This window comes from Manis javanica, chromosome 6 (assembly GCF_040802235.1).
Source record: "Manis javanica isolate MJ-LG chromosome 6, MJ_LKY, whole genome shotgun sequence".
Lineage (NCBI taxonomy): Eukaryota > Metazoa > Chordata > Mammalia > Pholidota > Manidae > Manis > Manis javanica.
In genome coordinates, this window is record NC_133161.1 from 69,579,092 (window position 1) to 69,589,228 (window position 10,137).

Below are 10,137 nucleotides of genomic sequence, written 5' to 3' on the forward strand. Positions count from 1 at the left end.
GAGGTTCCTCAAAAAACTAAAAATAGAAATACCATTTGACCCAGGAATTCCACTCCCAGGAATTTACCCTAAGAGCGTAGCAGCCCAGTTTGAAAAAGACATATGCACTCCTATGTTTATCACAGCACTATTTATAATAGCCAAGAAATGGAAACAACCTAAGTGTCCATCAGTAGATGAATGGATAAAGAAAATGTGGTACATATATACAATGGAGTATTATTCAGCCATAAGAAGAAAACAAATCCTACCATTTGCAACAACATGGATAGAGCTAGAGAGTATTATGGTCAGTGAAATAAGCCAGGTGGAGAAAGACAAGTACCAAATGATTTCACTCATCTGTGGAGCATAAGAGCAAAGCAAAAACTGAAGGAACAAAGCAGCAGCAGACTCACAGAAGCCAATAATGGACTGACAGTTACCAAAGGGAAAGGGACTGGGGATGGTGGGTGGGAAGGGAGGGATAAGGGGAATTAAGGGCATTACGGTTAGCACACATAATGTGGGGGGTTGGGCATGGGGAAGGCAGTATAGCACAGTGAAGACAAGTAGTGACCCTATAGCATCTTAGTACGCTGATAGACAGTGACTGTAATGGGGTATGTGGTGGGGACTTGATAATGGGGGGAATCTAGTAACCACATGTTGCTCATGTAACTGTATATTAATGATACCAAAACAAACAAACAAACAAACAAACACTTACAGACCATCCAGCACTTGCCTTGCCGCTCCCTACCCTGCTTTTCCATCTACTCACACCCGTGTAGCCATTCTGCTTTGCGGACAAACACTTCACTGTGCGTGCAGTTACAACTGTAGTGAGTGTCAACTGCATGACATCTAATGTGTGAAGCAGCACCCAATAAGAGCCGTTGGGGATTCATTATCAGTGCTAATATGATCATTTGAGCCCAACTTCCTAAAACATTTTCAAAGAGGAGGAAAAAAATAATCTCTAAGACAGTTACCCTAGGGCTATGTTATCTTGCAACAAGTTATCAATTCGGAAACATTCAAAGGCCTTTCTACAATTTAATTAATAGGCTAATTGTATTAACTCTTCACCAAAATAAATAATTTTATAATATAGTTATTTTAGTCAAAATAACATTGAAATTCAGTTCCTTGATTGAGAGTGGAAGCCAAAATTGTTCAGTTATCCAGGGTGAGCTGTACAAATATTGTGCTTATAAAAAAATTCAGCTTAATGCCCCTTGAGGTGTTTGTGTATTTTATACATCTTTCTAGATTTAATGAAAACCTGCATGAGAAAAACGGGGTCAAAGCCCATCCAAATAAAATCATCTTTAAAAGCTGCAGTAACAGAACACCACTAAGTTCCATGTCACGTTTTGAATAGGCGCACCTGTCAAGTGCCAGCAATCGTCTCCTGACTCAACATACATGAAATTCAAATGTATGAAGACCAACTGTATTAAAGACAAGAAATATGCCAAGTTTTATCATGTTTACAGGCTAAAGAAGATTCTAAGTCTCTGTCAAGGAAAATTGCTCCATCACTTCTGATATTGAAAGCTCTGTGAATAGTGGACAAATCTTTACCCCAAGTTACGATCCTTTGACAAAGATCTACAGGAGAACAGACTGATGTTTCCAAGGGTTCATCATTAAAGGATGAGATTTTTTTTAACCACAAATGACTGAGATGAAGTAAAATATGAAATAAGCAAAAAAAAACATGTAATGCTAAGCTGATACCAATAAGTGCAATAAAAAATAATCTTTTTCTTTTACTGCTTCCCAGAAAACTATTGTTCAGAGATCCAGCCTACATTCAGCTTGATTACTAAATAAAAACTGATAGTGTCAAAGCATTCTTCAGTTCAAGTCATCATTACATTGCTTAATGTGGACATCATATCTATCACCTATCTATCATGATCTGTCAATCTACCACAATTAGATACCTTTCAAATGTATCCTATTTAGTAAAGCTTTCAAAATTTCTTCTCCTACCTTCTTTGCTACATTTTTGAAGTAAAACTTTACATCCTTTCTTCACCATGTGAAATACAATTCTGGATGTGAGGGGCATGGAGAAGAGCCAGGATAAAAAATGATTGAGGCTTTTTAAAAATCGTATGAGCCTTCCATTTAATTCACTGATCACCTGCTCAGTTTCTCTGCAACTCTTTTGAAATTATATTCACTTCAACTTTAAACAAATTTTTCAAATTACTTAGAAAATAAGATGTATGTTTTTTTCACAGGGATGCTTTGGGTTCCATGTAATGATAACAGTGGAATCCTGTTTCTCCTAATTTCAGCTATTCCTTGGCATTTGACCAGAAGCCTAAAGGGAAACAGACTTCCTTTCAGTCCTATCTATCACAGCTACAGAATTATATAATAACATGTCAAATAATGACGTGGGGGCACTGTGAAATCCTACAGTGCCTTCCAAATCTTCCAAGGAAAATCTAAGTCTTTTATAAACAAGCATATTTTGTAGACTCATAGTATTTTGAAAATTGAAAATCAATATATGACATTATGGCTGAGCATAATAGTAAAAGATAGTATTGTGATATTCTTCAGCTATTCAAAAGAAGACATTTTCCACATCTGCTTATTATACCTGGGATCATTTCAGCTTCCAAAATTGGTACGAGTTTGCCTGTAATTAGAACAAAAAGAATGAATCGATGACAATTCAAGTTTCTATAGAAAAGCAGCAGTAACTGGCATGGAATTTCTCCTACAAAAAGTCAGATCTTCTTTGCTATGAGAGCTTTCAGATACTTTCTAACATGTGTTATTCAAATTTTGTGCTTTTTAAAATAAAAATGTGTCAATTTTTCTCAATCAAAGTGACACCTAAACAATTTCCTGACCCAAAGTAAAAATAGTAACATTTCTTTTTGGAAGATACATGCTCATTGAATAGATTTTAGAAGCAGAGAAGTACATAAAAATCATTTATATTTTTCACTTTCCAAAGATAACTGCCTTAATATTCAGGTAGTTTTGTTCCAGTTTTAAGAACTTTTGTTTTTAAAGAATTTAAGACTTACATAAAAGTAAGACAAGGCAAAAATAGCTCAGAGGCTTGCCTTAGATGCTTCACACCTCTTCCCTTAATGTTAGTACCTTATGTAGTAACCACAGTACACTTAACAACACTAAGTAATCAACCTTGGTACACTACTATGAATTAAACTACAGACTTTATTTCAATATCTCCAGTTTTTCAACTAAAATGTCCCTCTCCTGTTCCAGGATCCTCTTCAGGATCTCATGTTGCAAGCTGTCATTTCTCTATAGTCTTCTCTGACCTGTGGTGAAATTACATTTCTGAAGGTCCATTGTTTTTTAGAATGGCTATCATTGTGGGTGGTTTCATTTGATGTTTTCTCGTGATCAGATTGAGATTATGTATTTTTGGCAAGAATAGTACAAATGTGATGTGTCCCTCTCAGTGTATTGTATCAGGGGGTATATGATGTCAATTTATCCTATCATGGGTTATGTTAACTTTGCTAACTTTGTAAAAGTGGTGCCTGCCAGGTTTCTCCACTCAAAAGTTACTCTTTCCCCATTTATAATTAATAAACATTTTGAAAGAGGTACTTTCAAACGCAAATATTGTGTTTCTCCTCAGACTTGCACCCACCAATTTTAGTCTCCTTCAGTGGATCTTGCCCACAAGAATTTACTAGTATTCTAACAGTGATTTTCCACTATCCTTATTACTTTATTTATTAATTGGACTACTTCTCTAAGGAAGAACTTTTCTTTTCCTCCATCTATATATTTACTCAAATACTTATTTATATCAATATGGTTTCATGGATATTTATTATAATCTGTGGGTTATAATCCAATTCTAGCTTTTCCTTTTGTAAATTTTTCTAAGTTTGCTAACTTTTCCAACTTTGACCATTGGTCTCTGCTCTGTGGGCATGCCCTTACCCTTCTTAGAGCATTGCTTATTTTCTGCCACTGCAAGAGGAGAGAATCTCATCTCATGTATTTCCTGTCCCAGTCCCACAACCAACCATACCCCCAAGTTCTCCTCATCCCTTTTAATAGATAATGGTAGTAGATACCAATCTGGGAGGTAGTTCTGCTCAGTGCTGCTGGGGTGCCACCCCTAGTCCCTCTTCATGGACAGGCTTGAGAATATATATAGTGTGTATACACAGATCTCAGTTTATTTCTGTATTTATGTACCTGCATATACATTAAAAACCATTAAGTTCATACAGATGCCTACAGTTCCAACCCAACACTACAGGTTTATTTTAGCCTTCTCTCTTTCCTTGTATTTAACTTCTTTCTACTGCAGACATGAGAAACTGGCTCTTATTGCCTACAATACATGCATTGATTTGTCCAATCCCAGTATACACAAAAATAATTTCTGAGTTATGAATCCATATTCATTACAGAAACAAATTTCTTAAGTACATGATTTGTGTGTGGTTCTCTTTTGCCTTTAACCTTACACCATTCAATCAAAGTAGCTTAAGTTCCTTCTTTCCTTCTCCACCTCCTCAGGGTTATGTTAGTCATTTGTAAAACAGTTAGATTTATTGGCTACAGTTTCTTTCCTATTCGGGGTTCTTCCCAAATTCTGGTCAATTTTTTAAAACCTGTTGTATACTATATGACTGATTCATTCTTTGTAGTGCAGAGCTCTGTGAATTCTGACAAATGGATAGTCTTGGGTCCACGATCACAACCACAGCTGTGATACAGAACGCACATGCACCCTCCACCCCAGGCCTCCAGAAGGAGTAGACAAGACTAATGCACTCCCCAGGGCCGTCTTGCTTTAAAAAAATACACCTCCCTGTTAAGCTTCTGCTTTTCAATCTCCTCTTTGCAGGACTCAGAGACAAGGTGTTGAGGTACATAGGAAGCCTAAGACCTGTTTCATCTCTCTTTGTGTGTTTACAGCTGAATTCCCCATGATCAGTATTCACCAACTCTTTACAATGTGAGGTGTTTATATGCATATGAAATCATTCTCCCCACCCTCCAAATCCCTCCGAGGCCAGTCCCTGTAATCAACGAAAACATTATTTTGTTAAAACCGCTCCCCAGAATTTGTTGCTCCAGAGCTAGTTCTGGTATGATGGGATGGGGTGCTTCTTTGTAGTACAAAGAGCTACTGGGAACTCCAGCTCCCAAGATCTCCTTAAAGGCAACTGAAGCTTGAGCTTCAGTCACCGGGCAGCAGGGCAGGAACCATCCGCGAATGAGATCTCAGGTCTTCTCAGGCCTGCTGACCAGCATGGCAGGCCTTCTGAAATGGCAGGCTTTCACACAGTAGCAAGACTGCAGTCTTTGGAGGGTCAGGATTCTCTTGCTCCCCAGTAGGGACAATCTTCCATCCCACGTGTGAAAAGTCTGGACATGTGTGGCAGCCACAGCCACAGGATCCCAGGGCTTTGTTAATGTCTGGTAGGTACACTGCAGAGGTCTCGATAATCAAAAATCTCATTGATCCTTGAAACCTACATGAAAAAATCTCAAATTTTCCCACTCTTTTTTGGATTCCTGATACTCTTTCATTTGGGAGCCAATTTGAAGTCGAAAGGACTGCAGCACGTAGCCAGTTTACAGCTTCAAAAATAAATGAAATGGAGGAGATAAGGCTGTCTTGAGGCAGTACAATAATAGAAAGTTTCCCACTGAAATGCACAATTGCCTTAGTAAAATTGTTAAGGGCAGATGGGAAAAGAAAAACAGATAAGGATGATGCTGTCTGCCCACTCTTTTTCTAAGGCAAGTGCTGATGATTTTTCAAGTTAAATAGGAATATTCCATTTTACCCCCATGTGGGATTCTTAGTTTATTTAAACAGGAATTGGTTTTCTTCCCAACTAAAAACTCTCTTCTCAGCCAGACACCAGAGCCTGGAGCTAGAAATGTAAGCAGAGGAGGGGGCAGAAAGAGCACATGTGCTGAATCAGTCAGCCTGGATCTGAATCAATCTCCCATCAATTATCAGCTAAGGGACTTTAAGGAAGTCACTTAAGCTCTCTGGCTCTATTTTCTCATCTGCAAAGTAACACATCCCTCACAGGTTGTTGTTAGGATCAAGTGAAAAATTTGTGTCAAAATGTCTGGCGTGTAATAGGTTTTCTATAAACGTTAACTGAATCAGAAGATAACTTTGACTCTATGCGGTTCAATGTACTTTGCCTTTAAGCCAACTGCAGTGATAGCGTTTTGAGCTTATTGGTTTTGTCACTTGGCTACTTAGGCACTGCCATGGACATTATAACACAGAAAAAACTCTGTCTGGTGGATGACAGCTCACACTCGAGAAGCCACATGTGAACAGAATGATATGCTGATGTCCACAGCAGAATTTTGACTGAAAACTGATGTACAGTGCCATTCTCTGGGTAGCAGAGAACACAATCATAGCCTGATGTCTCAAATAAACCCTGTTTTAAGAAAAACAAAGCCTCTTTCAGAAATTTCTCAAATTCTGTGTCTCTTCTTTTTTTCTTTAAATCTCAGTTGAATTGAATCTTTTTTTTCCCTGAATTGCAGCTGCTGGAAAGAGTTGCAAAATATAAAAGAGTTTCATTTAATAAAGCATTTTTTCTGCCCCCGTAAAAGGCAGCTTGCATCATGGAAAAGTTACTATATAATTAAACCTTTCTTAATTCAGTCTCATTAGCAATGAACTCATATCATTAATAAAATTTCCTATTGTCACCTTAACCTAAAACAGGCTAACTATATCATTTATCATGCAGACTGAGGCACTTTTGTCAGTGAAAGTGCGCTTCATTAATAGTTATGCTGGGACCATTAAGCATGTAGGGATGGTTTTGAGAAAACCTGGACAGAGGGTCACTCTTAACTTTCCAGAAAGATCGGTGAGCCTGATCACTGGTATTTAAGAGAACTAGTAGGCCAGGGTACTGTGGAAGGAAGGAAGGCTGTTTAGATTCAGCAGAAGTATCATGATTCTTTTTCTTCCTGAATTGAAAGATTTGCAAGTGATTTCCATTTCAGCATTAACTTAACCTAAGAAAAACTGTACACCCCTAAATTGCCCCAAACTTCAAAGCAGGAATAGACTTCCTATATTGATGGCCTGGACTTTGATATATTGTTTGCTAGTATATTAGAGACAATATGCCAATTTTATGATTATTACATTTGAACCTCATTATATGGCACCCCTCTCCCTGGTAAAGGGACACATTGTTTTCAACAGGTCTGAGGATACGTGGTTAAAAAACAAATCGAGACTTTCAGATAGTGTGAAGGGACACAGGAGTGCCTATGTATATATTATTTATATATGTATTTATATGTATATATTATATATTTGTATATATTTAAATTTAGAAATACTACAGATATTTCTTTTTAAATATCATAGTATATGCAGTATATATTTGAGTATATTAGATTTACCAGTTCGGTGTAGTGGGAGATGACTTATTATTGTACAATATTCTTTCTGCCTAGTAATTTGCTTAATAACATAATAACATGAACATTCAGAGTAATTGTTATTGTAAGTAACTCAGAGTTATTTAAAGTTTTGATAATGGCATCTCCCCTTTTTTCAGGGATCAGACAGCCTATTTATTCTATCTATATCCTGTTCTTTCTCAAGCTCTCTATGTTCTCTTTGAAAATTTACTGCTTAGTATATCCTCCAGCTAATATGTTACTGGAGACACTAAAAGATAGAAAGAAAAAAATGACACTGAATTTTAAAAACCTGATTAGTAAGTTTTCTGTCAAAACCCAGGCACCATATAATATTTAATGTGCTTATCCTCATTTGCATTTGCAAATTCATTTTTCTCTTCTTTTTCATATGATTAATTAATTTTATAATCCAAGGAGTATTTTTGAACAATTTCCTATTTGCTGAGTACTGTTATCTTGGTGAGAGTGTCAGAGTGAATAAAACATGTGCCCCCTTTTAAAGGGGTATCCTATTTTTGTTATTTAAAATAAGATAACAGGGTAAGGATTATGACTGTATTATTTGTATAATATGTGCACAGGGTTCAGAAAAAAGATATGCAAAATATGCAAATTCAAAAATGATTTGAAGTCTATTTAAAAGGTCAAAAAAAGTGTTTTCCTCTCCAGAGCTAATAGAGATGGGAGAATATCTGTCAAGCAAAGAGGTTCAATTTGGCCACACATTCATTAGCTTCTCCATATACTGCCACTTTATCCAGACAAGAGGAGGTACTTACTAAGTGTTCAGGGCTTTCAGGCTGAATGAGTACATTTCCCAAAGGGACAACCTTATTTTCCACTACTATTTAATTTAATTGTTTCATTTTTTTTCTCTGCATTAAACTAAGCTCTTGATAAATGGTCTTTGCAAAACCCGCCTATTTACCTCCTACACGAATGTTAGATTGCGCAAAATTTTATTTCAGAGTAAAATATCTTTAATGCAAATGCTTTTGTGTAACATCAATTTTGTATAATAGATTGATCATGAATTTAGATATTCATTTACAAAGAGCCGCTGACAGGATGATTCCGAATTTGTACTGTCCTTGTTAAGACAGAAAAAAAGAGAAATGCAGAAATTAATAATTATTTGGGTAATTATGACTTATTCAAGGTTGATTTAAAATAATATACATTATGTTGCCTACAGTTCAATGTTGAAATTCATAGCTAAACTCAGAGGCTGACTAGGGCATTTAAAATCATCATAAATGAAATAAGAATAGGACAAACTCATTTCCAAAATTATGGAGCATCAAGGACAAGGAAAAGCAATATGAAAATAAACATATAAATAATTAAAATAACCACAAAAATAGAAAACAGAAAAATATGTTGTATGAGATTTTAGCAACTGTTATAAATGGAAGGAAGTAGGAAAGTACCCACATAAAGTTAGCATACCCTCAGTTGACTTTCTTGAGTGTTATGACCTGGGTTTTTTCTGCTTTCCAGACAAAAGCAGGTCATAAATGAAACCTTCCATCCAAAGGACAAAGTGATCTAACATCTATGTCTCCTTGGTCATTCATTTCTGCCGACAGTACAATAGAAAAATTTGTGAACTTATTGTTACATTTGGAAAGCAGTACTTGGAAATACATTGGAATTTGGAAAGTGACTACCGAGTTACAATAATTTTCAAGGGAGGGTGCCTTCTTTAAGGAATCATGGGTTTTCTCTAGGCAAGTCAGAGGCTCTAAAGCTGCTCAATGTTGGAGTCCCTTGTTACCAAATAATCACATACTTCTCCTGTCTGAATTCTGAACAAATTGAGAGATGGACTCAGAAATCAGAGAGTGATCAAGCTGCTGACATTCCACTGCAGCTGAATTAGAGCATCCCCCTGCACCCAGGAACTAAAATGCATCTCTAATCTTTCCTGCCCCTCACGCCTACTAGTCAGTCAGCCAAGGGCAAAGCAGGTGGGCATCAGGGCACACTCTCCTCGTATGAAGACAGGGCACGGCACGTGGAGGGAAGAGGAACGTGTGAGGCTCCAAAAGGGAGCCAAGAAAAGGGATATAGCAGCAGAAAGACAAGTGACATATGAGCCTGGCATTTTACACCTTCATCTTGCCTAATATCAGCCAGTAGTTCTTAGTTTTTTGTTATCACTCCAGTTAGAAAAATCATGTCCTTAAAGAAAAGGAGCTGCTTCTACTTCAGCCTTCACAGAGAGCTGAAGTCACTGGTGAATGGGTGGGGAACAGTGTGAGAAGAAAAGATGGTCGACTTTATAGAGGTTTGGAAAGAAATGCAGACCCTCTAACCCAAATGTAGTAACAGACAAAAACTTCTACTACATTTGGCTAGGTTGTACTAAACATTTTTATTTTCTCTGTAATATATATACATATCACACACACACACACACGCACACACACACACACACACACACACACACACACACACACACAGGGCCAAGAGCTTCAGTCTCCTCATCTATAAAATGGGCCTAATTCCTAGGATTATTATGCAGCATACAAATAACATGAATATAAAACATCTGCTGACTCTGCTTGAGACATATTAACACTAATATTTTTCCCCACAGAAAGCATTTGCTATGTCTTTTGAATTCTGCATGTAGCATGATTTTCTGTACATTGTCTAGAATGTCAAATGACTTCATGAAAATTAAGTCCTACT